Source organism: Triticum urartu, chromosome 5A (assembly GCF_056163025.1).
Source record: "Triticum urartu cultivar PI428250 chromosome 5A, HENAU_Tu73, whole genome shotgun sequence".
NCBI classification, from domain to species: Eukaryota; Viridiplantae; Streptophyta; class Magnoliopsida; order Poales; family Poaceae; genus Triticum; species Triticum urartu.
Window position 1 is genome coordinate 500,842,146 of NC_141877.1, and position 15,035 is coordinate 500,857,180.

Genomic DNA, 15,035 nt, shown 5'->3' on the forward strand with positions numbered 1-15,035 from the left:
AGTTTGTAGCACAAGTCATGTCGAAATTCATGGAAAATTTCGGCATGACCTTTGCTAAAAAGTGGACAAATTGTCAACCTGAAATTTGCCGGAACAGAAATGAATCAACATTCTGGCAAAACATAGGCCACTCACCATCATTCCCTAGAAACAGTGTTCAAATATCCCTCTTCGACACCGCAACACATGTCCAAATATACACGAGCAACCACATGTCCAAATTTCACAAGCTAATTCAAAAACAAAGTGTAGAAGAAAATTCATTTAACTACTAATAGAACAAAATTCAGTTAACTTTAGTGCTCTATAATGATGAAAGGAAAAAAAATTCAGTTAACTACTAATTTCATTCATTTAGGTCATTCATTTAACATCACCTAATTAACCTACTGTACCACTACTACTAGCAGCACTACTAACCTAATTAACCAGGCAAAACTCTAGTTCCCTAACTGAAAAACATATAATTAACATCTACTAGTACCACTATTGCCCTAACCTAATTAACATCTACTAGTATCACTATATACTATACAAGCAGCATCTACCCTAATTAAACCCTACTGCCCTAACTAAATTTTGTTGTAAACCAAATTTTTTGCTCTAAACTAATTTTTCTCTAACATCTACTACTTAACATCCTTTGCTCTAAACTAAATTTTTTGCTATAAACAAACTTTTTCTCTACTAAAATTTTCTCTAAAATGCAGAGAGAGATGAGTGGGGGGAGGGGTGGGGGACTTACAGAGAGGGGAGAGACGGTGGCGGGGAGGTGCTCGGTGACGGATGCAGGGGCGGAGAGGGCGGGCTCGGGCACGGGAAACGGCGGTCCTGGGTGGGCTCGGGCGGCGGTGAGGTGGAGGGCGCTGATGGTGATGTCGAGGGTGGTCTCGGGCGGCGTTGAGGCTGAGGGCGGCCTCGGGCAATGGCGATGAGGATGACGGCGGCCTCAGGGGGAGACGGTGAGGTTGCAGGCGTCCACGCCGGCAGGAGACGGCGGCAAAGTGGGGCGATGGCGAATTGGGGAGACGGCGGCAAGGGCGAGGGATTTGGGGAAGAAGTGGTGGCCGAGGGGCGGGGGGGACCGCTGTTTAAGTGAAACGTAACGGTGGCGGGTTTCACGAAACGCGCTATAGCTAACACCGCGAGCTCGAGCTTCATTTCCGGCTGAGGGGTAGAAGGGGGATTTCGCGTGTTTGGGCTGCGGGAGCGATTTCAGATGAGGAGGGAGTTCTCGCTCGCGTCCAAATTTCGGGATAACAAGGCACGTCGCGGGTTGAAGAAGCGGGAGTTTCAAACCAGGTGAGACAAAAGATACCCGAGCTTGAAAATTTCGGGATAACAAGGTGCGGATTCCTTGTTCAGCAGAACAAACTTAACGTGTAAAAAAACAATTCATACAAGACACAAGAGATTCATGTCCCCTTTTACTATATTGCTATAGATGCCATTGAAAAAACTACAAGAAAAATGTAAAAAATCGGGAGAACAAGTTTACCCTGCATAGTACCAAATCGATTCGCACTTCCCTCAACAACAACAAAAAAAATCAATTCCCGCCAAAGAAAGAGTAATGTCCCTTTTTATATGATTACAGATGCCATGATCTCAAATTTCAATTTTGGAATCCACGTTATGTTGAATTCGAATATATCGTTAGGTGATCTTGCAGTTTATAATTGATGTAGTCATACATTTTGATCTTCCATCATATATGAACATTTTACTCAACCATGTGAACATATATATTGTCGTCTACCATATGGACTAAATTTGAATCAATTTTCCTTATTTGAATACGATTGTTGTCAAGTTATACAATAATTTAAATATTATCTTGATAACAAAAAACATACATATAGCAGTAATCATATTTCACTATGAACTACATGTACCATACACTCTCCAATTCAAATATTTGTATCCATTTTATTTTGAATTCAAATCATAGTACATTATTGGTCTAGGTAGCGAGATGTTTGGGATAATCTAAAACCTGTTTTCATACGTGTAATTAATGGCTGAATTGGGACAAGTTTTGGTATAAGCCTCTTGCAAAACCAGAGATTCTCTCAACAAGCCTCGTGGTTCCGAGAGGGAACGTGTCACCTTTGTGTGCGAAACGATATACGCTGTCTTCCCCTAATTTTATTTACAGAGGCAACATAGAACTATATGAGTGCCCTGTTAAATTTTGGAATTATTTCGGGTTCATTTGGCCTTTTTATACATTAATTGAGTTTCTAGACTTTTAATGTGCATAATCTAAATATGAATTGCATGCACATGCTCCAGTGCACCAAAGTGGGTTGAAAAATCACATGTGTGTCCTTGGTTGAATTTCTAGGTCCCATGGAAGAAATGAGAATGAAATTCAAACATCTGGGCGTCATGACTCGGCCGAGAACATCGAGAAACTTTGATTTTAAATTCATGTAAATCCAAAACTCGTCTGGAAATCATGAAACTTGGCATGGTGTCATGTCATGGCACTAATATGGTGTGGTAAAAAATTGGGCTGATTTGGAAGCTCGTGGTTCTAAGAGGGAACGTGCCACCTTTGAGTGTGAAACGATATACGCTGCCCCCCATGAGTTTCTTAACAAAGGCAACATAGAACTACATTAGTGCCCTGTTAAATTTTGGAATTATTCCGGGTTCGTTTGTCGTTTTTTATACATTAATTGAGTTTCTTGCCATTTAATGTGCAAAGTCAAATTTGAACTACAAGCACATCCTCTCGTGCACCAAAGTTGTTTGAAAAATCACATTTGTGTCCTCGGGTGAATTTCTAGGTCCCATGCATGAAATGAGAATAAAATTAAAACATCTGGACATCGTGGCTCGGCCGAGAACATCGAGAAACTTGTTTTTAAAATTCTTGTAAATCCAAAACACGTCTGAAAATCATGAAACTTTGCATGGATGTCATGTCATGGTACTACCATGTTGTGGTAAAGAATTTGGCCGAATAGGAACAGATTTTGGTATAAGCTTTTCCAAACTGAAGCTTCTCTCAAGAAGGCTCGTGGTTCTGAGAGGGAACGTGCCACCTTTGAGTGCGAAACGATATACATTGTCCCCCTTGAGTTTATTTACAAAGGCAACATATAACTACATGAGTGCCCTGTTAAATTTTGGAATTATTCCGGCTTCATTTGGCCTTATTTACACATTAATTGAGTTTTTTGTCATTTAATGTGCATAATTCAAATTTGAACTACAAGCACATGCTCCCGCGCACCAAAGTTGGTTGAAAAATCACATTTGGGTCCTCCTTCATCTATATACACTAGTGCAGAACCGGGCAATAACACCGATTCGTAAGGCCCTTTAGTGCCGGTTCGGTAACCCGCACTAAATTGTGGGCACTAAAGGCCCCCCCTTTAGTACCGGTTCAGCACGAACCGGTGCTAAAGGGCAACCACGTGGCACGAGCCTGCTCCGGGGGCGCGTAGGACATTAGTACCGGTTGGTAACATCAACCGGTACTAAAAGTTTGGGTGTGTTTTGGTTTTATTTTTTATTTTTACTTTAATTTTGTGTTTTCAATTTAATTTAGTGATTGTTTACATTATAATGAGTTGTTAAATCATTAGGTGAAAGTACCGTAGATTAGTTTGACTGGATGCATGTGGATCCTAGCTAAGTCATCAATTATATGCCATATCCATATTATATATACTTGATCACCTAGTTAAGTGATCGAGGTAATATGGATATGGCATATACTTGATCACTTAGCTAGAATCCATCTAGTTGAAACCAATCTGCGATTTCTTTCATAAATGATATAATAACTCATCATCATCATCATATTAATATAAAAACTCTTGCATCATATATATCATCACCAATAATAGTTTTCATAGCTAGCTAAAAATCATCATATAATAGTCGTCTCATTACCACTACTTAATCATCATATAGTCATTACCGCTATCTAATCACCACCAACACTAGCTTAAAGAAGAAACATTCACTTGTACCAGAAGCAAAGATATCATCTAGTTCAACATGGTAATGATATTATAAGCGTTCATAACACCTCAAAAGAAAATCACTCTTTGAGATTAAGTTCAGGACGAAGAACACAGACATGAGAGGACAAGTACTAAGAGCATGAACTAGCTAATCACTCCTGCAGCTCTCTCTCAGGTAAAATAGCATAGAATATGTATAGCTTTCCTGATTCATCATATTGGAGCATGCAGATGAACCTATCTCCTAATCATGGGTTCCGCTTCTGATTGCTGCCCCCTAGTACTTCTCTTCAATCGTTCACAATTTTGCTTCAGTCTTTTACTATTAAGCATTCCTCGCTATTAGAAATCCTGAATGCACTGAAGTGCATTGTAGGATATCTTGGCCGTAAGCTAACAATATTCATGGTACCTTTAGTCTCGATCCAATCAGGCACAACATTCATCAGGAGTCCCTGTTGAAGAACATTGTATAGTAACATACTTAGCAATGAAGTTTAGCTTAAAAAAATAATGTATGCAAAAGATGCACTGAGGAGAAATAGTAGAAATCTTACCATCTTTCCTAAATATATGTGACCGTAGTTCAATACGAACACTATTGGTCGCACGTTTTGAGTACTAACATTTATAAGAGCAGGAAAAAAATTTGTCTTGACAGCATCAAGATCCTCAAGCCATGAAACGTAATGACTTGTCTCCTCGCAGTTTAGTTCAGCCCAGGGACAGTGGACGGTCCTGTCTACCAAGCGCTGGACATGTTTGCTTGATTGGAAATAAGCTGTCAATATAAATTACTTGTCAACTCTTTTTGAATAAACAATATCGAAGACATAAATATGGTTGAGAAACTCACATAATGGTAGAACTGGAGGCGTCTGCACATCGACCCAGATGTCTCTATTACCTTCAATATCATCTTCCGGACGAATATCAAAGGTGATAACCATATCAGGCTCAAATGCATAATCCTTGCATAGTGCTTGCCAAGTTTTGCATTCAAAATAGGTGCATGTGTCTGCATTGTATAATTTGACATTGAAGGTATAACCATGCTCGGTCTTCAAGTAAACTTTTTTTACCTCCATAGTTTTGTTAGGACTGAAACCTATCTTATCCAAGACAAAGCATGGCAGGGGATACGCTAGTAGAATAGTGAAAAAATTAAAATTAAAAGTTGAAGCAAATGAAGCATAAGTCATGCTTAATTATGAAAAAATACTTGCCGTTCTGACTTACTGTACCCACTTTGAAGTTCTCATCCAGCTTGATGCTGAAGCGCCTATCATCAACTAGAAAATTTCTGCCGCACAGGCCGCGCTGGTGTTCGCAGTATTCACACATAATGAAATTGTGTTCGTCGTCAGACGACATTCCTATGTTCATAGGTGAAACATTAAACACTTATTAGTTCTATTAATTCAACTAATTCAACTAGTTCAACTAATTAATTCAACTAATTCAACTAAGCACTTACGAAAAATATATCTAAATAAAGTAGCTCAACTAATTCAACTAACTAGTTCAACTAATTAATTCAACTAATTCAACTAGACTAGTTCTATTAATTTTCTTACTAAAATAAGGTAGCTAGTTCTATATAGTAAAATGTTAATTAGATAATCAAATCTCATATAACTAAATTAGATATATATCTAACATATAATTTATATCTAATTCATCTAACATTTGACATTAATATCTAACATATGTTCATGTATAGGTGAAACATTAAACACTTAGTAGTTCTATTAATTCAACTAAATAAACTAGTTCTATTAATTCAACTAAGCATTTAGTAAAAATAAACTAGTTCCATTAGTTTCTTACTAAAATAAAGTAGGTGGTTCTATATAGTAACATTTTGATTAGATCATCAAATCTCATATACCTAAATTTTCTTAATAAAAATAACTAGTTCTATTAATTCAACTAATTCAACTAAGAATTTACTAAAAATAAACTAGTTCTATTAATTTTCTTACTAAAATATATAAAGTAGCTATATATAGTAATATTTTAATTAGATCATCAAATCTCATATACCTAAATTTTCTTACTAAAAATAAACTGCTACTAATTCAACTAGCTAGTTCAACTAAGCATTTACTAAAAATAAACTAGTTATATTAATTCAACTAGTTCAAATAATCTCATATACCTAATTAATTAATATCTAGCTAATTCATATAACAATTGACATTAATATTTCACTTCTCTATCTAATTCATCTAACATTAACATTCTAACATTCTTATCTAGGTAATTCATCTAATCCAGTCATCTAATTAACAATTTGACATGCATTAATATAAAAACAGAAACAAAAAATAAGTAAAAAAAATGTGTGTGTGTGTGCGCGCGTGCGTGTACGTGCTTGTGTGTATGTGTGTTTGTTTGTGTGTGTGTGTGTATGATTGAGGGCGGCGGCGTACGGGCGGCGGGGGCGATACGGCAATGATGGGGACAGCGCGAGACGACGACGACGGGCGGCGGGGGCGGCGATGATGACGTACGACACGCGGCGGGGGCGGCGAGCGGCGGGGGCGGCGACTACGACGTACGGTGCGCGGCAGGGATGGCAACGACGGGCGGCGCGGCAGTGCGCGATGGGCGACGGCGCGGCGGCGGCAGCGACGATAATGGGCGTTGGATAGAAGACGGGGGGCGCGCGGATGAAAACTGGATTTTTCGTAAGTGCCATATATATAGGAGGGACCTTTAGTACCGGTTGGTGGCTCCAACCGGTACTAAAGGCCAATTTTGGCCAGGTCGAGAGGCGGGAAGCGGACCCCTTTAGTACCGGTTTTGTGCCTCCAAACGGTACTAAAGGGCCCCCATTAGTACCGGTTGGAGCCACAAACCGGTACTAAAGGTGTTGCGCTGCCACCCGCGGTGCACAATGTTTAGTCCCACCTCGCCGAGCGAAGAGCAGCCGCACTGGTTTATAAACCCAGTTAGGGCTGCTCCTTCGAACTCCTCTATATAGCAGGCTTCTGGGCCTAACTATGGCGCGCTGTCCTATGAGTCTGCCGGACCTTCTGGGCGTGAATTTGCACATCCTAGGTCTGGCAGGCCCACTTGGCAGCGCGCCAACAATTTTTTTATAGTTTTTTTTCTGCATTATTTATTTTCTTCTATTTATTTTTGAGTAATTTTTTGTATAGTTTTTTTCTTTTCTGCATTATTTATTTACCTCTATTTATTTTTGAGTAATTTTTTATATAGTTTTTTCTTTTCTACTTTATTTATTTTCTTCTATTTATTTCTGAGTAATTTTTTTTCTGTATTTAGTTTCTTTGTGACCCTCTCTTCTCTTTCGCACATGCTATGCGGGTGAAATGATGATACCATGGCAAATTTCAACATTTTCAGAGTTCATTTTGTAGTGATTTTCAATTTCACGGTCATTTAGCTCTCTAAACAATTCGGTAAATGACTGAAAAACAGCAAATGATGTCAGAACGTGTTGGAAGTTGATGACGTCTCTTTGAATGCTACATAATGAACGCGAAAGATGTCGGGATTTCAAATAAGTATAAAAAACATTGAAGTGCCCGTGTAACAGATGTGTTCTTGTCCGAAACCCTGATACTCCGAAAGACATTGTCCAGTTTGTACACGAAGTGCGTCTAGTTTTTGCCGTGACCATCTCTACTCATTCGCACATGCTATGCAGGTGAAATGATGATACCATGGCAAGTTTCAACATGTTCAGAGTTCATTTTGTAGTGATTTTCAATTTCACGGTCATTTAGCTCTCTAAACAATTCGGTAAATGACTGAAAAACAGCAAATGATGTCAGAACATGTTGGAAATTGATGACGCCGCTTTGAATGCTGAATACTGAACGCAAAAGAAGTAGGGATTTCAAATAAGTTTAAAAAACAATGAAGTGCCTGTGTAACAGATGAGTTCTCGTCCGAAACCCTGATACTCTGAAAGAGATTGTCCAGTTTGTACACGAAGTGCATCCAATTTTTGCCATGACCCTCTGTACACATGGTATGCAGGTGAAATGATGATACCATGCCAAGTTTCAACATTTTCAGAGTTCATTTTGTAGTGATTTTCAATTTCACGGTCATTTGGCTCTCTAAACAAATCGGTAAATGACTGAAAAACATCAAATGATGTTAGAACGTGTTGGAAATTGATGATGTCGCTTTGAATGCTGCATACTGAATGCAAAAAAAGTCTGGAGTTCAAATAAGTTTAAAAAAATTAAGTGCCCGTGTAACAGATGAGTTCTCGTCCGACACCCTGATACTCCGAAAGAGATTGTCCAGTTTGTACACGAAGTGCGTCCAGTATTGAAGTGAGTGGAGAGTGTGAGGGGCGGCCGGCGGGGGAGGACCGACGTGGGGGATTGAGGGGGAGACCGAGTGAGTGGAGAGAGTGAGGGCGTAAACATGTAAAAATATGCATGAAAAATACATTGATTATCTATGTTCTTTTTGTGTACAATCAGAATTGTCAATATGAGTCCTCAACGGTTTAGAAACCAGTGAAGACTCATATTACAACCACAAATTCTACACATAGAGTTCAATGAAGACCAAGTGCTTGTGATAGTTTGAGAAGTAATATATTTAAGGTGGTAAAAATCTTGCTAGGGGAGTGAGGTGGGACTAAAAACAGCCTGCGACAACCTCCTTACTACCGGTTCATGCCACGAACCGGTACTAAACATGTTGGCCGCGCCCCAGCCACTTTAGTACCGGTTTGTGGCATGAACCGGTACTAAAGGTTCGCAATGAACCGGTACTAAAGATCTCCTCCCGCCTAGCCATTTGAACCAGCACTAATGGACACATTAGTGCCGGCTCAAATGCAAACCGGGACTAATGTGTCTCACATTTGACCCTTTTTCTACTAGTGATAGGTCCTAATGCGTCTTTCGAGGCTAACTTTGACCAAACGTTAGAGCAATAATATATGACATGCAACTTACACAAAGCATACCTTCAATTTTGTATGTCAAAGGAGCTTCCAATAATATAATTTTCATAGTATACATCTTATGTGCTATTAATCTTGTCAATGGTCAAAGGTTCTCTTGAAAAACACATTAGGCCCTATATAGATGGAATGAGGGAGTAGGTCCCATGCAAAAAATGAGAATAAAATTCAAACATCTGGGCATCGTGGCTCGGTCGAGAACATTGAGAAACTTGGTTTTAAAATCATGAAACTTGGCATGGTGTCATGTCATGGTAGAAAAATTGGCCGAATAGGAACAAATTTTGGTATAAGCTTCTTGCAAATCGGAGCTTCTCTCAAGAAGGCTCATGGTTTTGGGAGGGAACGTGTCACCTTTGTGTGCATAATACAAATTTGAAATACAAGCACATGTTCCAGTGCACCAGAGTTGCTTGAAAAATCACATGTGTGTCCTCGGGTAAATTTCTAGGTTCCATGCAAGAAATGGGAATGAAATTCAAAATTCTGGGCGTCGTGGCTGGGTTGGAAACATTGAGAAACTTAGTTTTTTAATTCCTGTAAATCCAAAACACGCATGAAAATAATGAAACTTGGCTTGGTGCCATGACATGGCACCAACATGCTGTGGTAAATTTGCAGTCCGATTTGCGAAGGCACACACATTAACAATCAACAAAGTCATTTTGGAATAGGTGATGTCACGTTACAATCGGAAACACAAGTATTATTGAAACCGTGGGCATTCTACTTACTAGTACCATTTACGTGCTGCCACGCGTCCCCATTCTTTATTAGCTAGGAGGCGCCGTGCAGGGTAGCTATTTGAGTACGAGAGGCATGCGATCAAACCCCTGTGCGTGCTTATTGGGAGGAGAGACCTTTGACCTCCATCTGTCGTCCACCTCTCTCCCAAGGTCTCCATTAATGGCGGCCGAGCCTCTGTTTAATGGCGTGGCTATGTCTCACTCGACTGAGATTTAAGAGAGAAAAAAGAAAATTTGAAAGCACGGATCTTGATGTAAGATCCGACGAACCTATATAGCATCTACTGCGACTTATATCAAGACTGATGAATATATAAGGACGATTAATTTTTTTATCAAAGAAGGGCTTGCCCCTTCCGATTTTCATTACTGAAAACCACCACAATTCACAAGAAGTTCAGCTCAACTCCAGTCTAAGACGAAGGACTAAAAGCTAGCAGATTGAAATCGCAACATCCCAAGAGGCCAACAAAGGCCAAACATCCGCGCTAGAATCCAACATTTCACAACCGACGACACAATCCACATCCTAAACCGATTATTACATCAAAAGAAACCAGGAAACTCGTCTCCGCGGCGAGCGACGATGAGCTCTTTCGTGTCCTCAAGACGCTGCTTGAGAACATCCACGGATTCCTCCACCAGCCTTTGGCGCTCGTTGCGGAGCATGTCATTCTCGTCCATAAGTTTCTTCAACAAGGCACTGGTCTCCTCCTGCAGGTCTGAACTTCGGATGATCTTCTCCCTCAGCAGGTCGCGCTCGGACCGGAGCCTCTCATTGCCCTCCCTTAGTTGCCAGATGACGCCGGTAGCCTGTTCAAACTAGGCTATCATGTCATCCTGCAACCTCACCGAGCCGGAGATTTGACCCATCTGGCTATGGACGATCGCATGCATGCTCCTGTAACAGTCGTCGCCTACCCGTGAGATATTTTCCTAGGCCGCCGCGGCGCGGCGGGACATCTCTGCTGCATTCATGGCACGGCGGGACATCTCTGCTGCTTCCGCGGTGCGACCGGACCAGTCTGCTGCATCGATGGCGCGGCGGGACCTCTGTGCTGCTACTTCCGCGCGGCGGGACATGTCGGCTGCTCTCGCAGTGAGGCGGGACATCTCTCGTGCTTCCGCTTCCATGCTCGCCTCTCCCTGGTGGCAATCTCTCGACCCAGAGCTCACGCTGGCCATGGCAGACGCAAGGAAGGATGCTGAATGACTTGTTTGTTTTTGTGGATGAGGAGTTGAGGAGGAATGTGCAGTCATCTTGGCATACTAGTATTTATAACCCAGTACTAATACGCTCCTAAGTGGGAAACCGTTTAGGTTGTGATCGGTGTGAACAGGTTTGCAATTCAATATAGCGTGGAGTAATTTGGAATGTGACGAGACGCAAGCTCAAAATTTATTGACGGTTCTAGTTTCGAAGTGCGGCACTATTCCCGGATGGAGTACTTCTTTTTCTACTCCCTCCTTTATGGTTTTATAGGGCTTATCTCAAAATTTTAGTTCTTCCATTTTATAAGGCTCAATTTGGTTATCCTCAACACATGTTCATATTCCAAGGTGCATTAAATCATTGCATGCAAGTATTAAGAGAAAATTCACCAATGCATGTACTTTATGCATGCATGCATCGCGATTAATGCATTAAACCTATCTCTCTGGACATCTTGCACGCACCATCGTGCCACCCACAAAAATTTGTACTCTGAGTTTAGTAGTACGTTATACAGGAAGAGAAGAGGTGCACGCACGCACTCGTCCTCTCACACACGTGTCTGTTTTTTCTCAAAAAGGAGGGTGATGACCCCCGGACTCTGCATCTGGGAGTCACACACGCAAATTATTGAAATATATCGAGTGCAGTGCTTTGATGTGTCGCGTCAACTCGTCATCAATGAGAAGTTCGATTATCCTCTCCCTTGCAGACTTAACTGCACCTGCCTTTGGCTGTATGACAGGTTGGCCACACACCTGTAGGGCCCACCTATCATACACGCAAAGGCAGGAGTGTCCCTCCCTCGCCCATGAGCATGGTGGTTGGCAAGACTAGGAGAAGCTTTGGCTACACGCTCTCCCTCCCGCACGTGGTGGACATGCAGCAGTTCAATCGGTGTCAGATGGCCAGAAACATACTGTAGTACTCCTCCAGTGCAGTAGTATTCCATCATTGTTCGACTTCCTGAAGAGGCGAAGAGCCAAGAGCAGCCCAGACGCTCGTGTGGCAGTTTCATGTCTATAGTAGTCTAGGATAGCGTGTAACGTGCCTGTAAGCTTAAATTCATTGGGGTCGGGTCCATGCTATGTGGCCATCTCGAGGTTTTAAAAAAAATTAAAATAGTCTTCTGGCCCTACCCGAAAACTGCCGCGCGTACTGCCTGGGAAAAGCCCCGCCCTCAACTTTTAACTACGCGAAAATAGTTCGAGCTTGTTCTTTCTATATAAATACAGTACTTAGTGTATGTTTATTCACTCGTGGGGTTGTTCAATGAATGGAGGGGCGGGGAGCAGAAGTGAACAATATTGTAGTACTACTAGTAGTAAGTAGGAGTCGTACAGTAGTCACCTTAAATAGAGAGTTCCTTTTCTTTGATGCCACGTACACAAATTGAAACGCTTGCTGTGGAGAGAAAAAAGATAATCACTCCACTATATATGGACGCAGGGGCCTGAGCGCTTGCTTTACTAGGGTTTGTCTATTCATTCTCTCATCCTATCCAGATATAAACAAGACAGCGGTAGTGACATTTTCTCTCTGCTCACTGCTGGTCACAGATCCGACCGGATCCCTTCGGCCGGTGTGTGTAGAGGACTAAAAGTTGCATCATTCACGTGGTCATCGCCGCCGAGGGAGGAAATCCACAACTGCCGGAGGGGCTCGATCCTCTGCCCGTGCCGTTCTCTCCGACACATGGCCAGCTCGGGAGGTCCTCCGACCCTTCTTCCTCCCTGCCGTATTGTCCACAGATTTGACCTGCCGCCGCCGACATCCCGGCGACCCTCAGGTATAAGTTCTTCGAAAGCGGCCTTGCTCTACTGCCCCAGCTCCCCACGTGTCCGAATGTGCATCTTTTTCTTCTCCCATCAGCTCTTCCAAAGCCACCTAAATTTTTAGCATTATTAGAGGTAAAGCTACTTCATGCATTCGAATCTAGGGCTTTGTTCAAACAATGAAGAAAGGGGGGAAAGTTGTAGCATGAATCTAGGACTTGATTCAAAGAGGAAATAATATGGTGAAAGTAGTAGAGACCGGATACCCAACCGGTCTCTTGGTTGAAAAGGGAAATAATGGGAAAACGCAATACAAACTGGATAAGGAACATATCTATTATTGGTTGAAAAAAGGATAGAAAGTGGCGGCTGGTAGACAAGTCAATAGTGTATGTCCAGGATTAGATTTGCTGCCATCACATAGTAAAAGGTCTCCAGGATTAGATTTGCTGCCCTCACATAGTAAAAGGTCTCAAGATTAGATTTGCTGCCCTCACATAGTAAAAGGTCTCCAGGATTAGATTTGCTGCCCTCACATAGTAAAAGGTCTCCAGGATTAGATTTGCTGCCCTCACATAGTAAAAGGTCTCCAGTATTAGATTTGCTGCCCACACATCGGACAATGGCACTCCTGTTATTTCCCCCAGTATGATAAGTTGCTCCTTTACGCTACTGAGTGTCCTGGTGTCCCCATGGTCCCATGCCCTTAAACCAACTCTTTAGCTGCTGTTGATTTACTGAGTCTAGTAAACAAGCAATGCCACCATTAAAGTAATCCCATATTTGAGGAATCTCATTGTTGATCATAATGCTTCTAGTAAAATGAAGCATTGCTGATGTTTTAAAATTTCTACTGTCCTTGCGTGATTGCCATGAACATAATTAAGATGCTTCTTTTCATTTTGTATATGTTTCGTATATTATTATTGACCATCAACTGTTTACTTTCTATCTTTTTGTGCAGATATGGATATCCATTTCACCTTGTTGCTATTGTGACCTTTTGGTGAACTGCACAAAACACTTTTTTTTGAATGAGTGTCTTATGCAGTTCAACTAAAATGTCACGTGGGCAACATCTCTCAATTTTGCTAGAACTGCACAAAATGGTGATTGGAGTTTCCAAAATCTCCGTCAAGTTCTGTTGGTAATCTCGTGCAACATTTTATTAGCCTTTGCAAGATGGAGCCATCACTGTCACCACAATGACACTTTATTTTAGTGGAACTGCACAAAACGATAAGAAAATTATAGTTGCACCTTACATGAGCCGGACAACCAACCTTAATGTTCCTCAATTTTAGTGCAACTACTAAAGAAGAACCTGCCAGCTCATAAGAGCAAGTACTTCTTGCTAGCTGAATGATGCAATATTTGCTTCATTTCAGGTGAACTGCAGAAAAAGGCGCAAGAATTGAATCATGGAACTCCAGGCAGACCTCATCCAAGTAGAGCTGGAGGTTGAGTTCAAGGAGGCCACTATTAAAGCGAAATCATGCTCTCCTATCTCCTTGTTTGTGCTGTGCAAACATGAATACTCAACTACAGATGTTGTGACGGTGAAGAGCATTTCCAAGTTCTTTGATTGTATGACATGGCTAGCCAAGATGGATTTAATCCCGATATTCACTTTATCAAAAGGCTCTAATGGGTTGGTTATGAATCTTGCAAGCTGGGAATCAGTGAGATGCGTAGGCATCTTTGTTGTACTTATTATTTGAATCTTATTTGTTGGTTCTGAATCTTGCAAGCTGGGAGTCAATGAGATGTGTAGGCATCTTTGTTGTGCTTATTATTTGGATCTTATTTGTTTGTTCTGAATCTAGAAAGCTGGGAATCAATGAGATGTGTAGGCATCTTTGTTTTACTTATTATTTGGATCTTATTTGTTGGTTCTTAATCTTGCAAGGTGGGAAACACGGCATGATGATGCTAAGGACAACAACCATAACAAACAGTTCAAACTTGGTAGTATTATCTTTGTGAAAGTGCGACAAATGTGCTGATCGTGTGCGTCCTGAGAATAATAATTCTAATTGTTGTGCATGTTGATCCTGTGGCACTGATAGAATGAGCGAATGCGTTGCTTGTTTTAAGTACAAATTTCTATTAAAGCTAATTAAATTTAAGTAAAGTGACCACTAACTCCTGTTATTACAGTACCAATACAGACCCGCTCGTGAACCGACGTGTGGCCGAGGGTGCATCTTCTGCTGGGCGTGCAGCGGACGAGGGAGGGGTAGTAACTGTTGTCGCCTATACACACTCAGCTTACTGTTGAATCCTGTTCCCCAAGAGCTGAAAAATGAACTGCTGCTGCCGCCTACACACTCGTTCGCTCGAAGAGACTCCAAT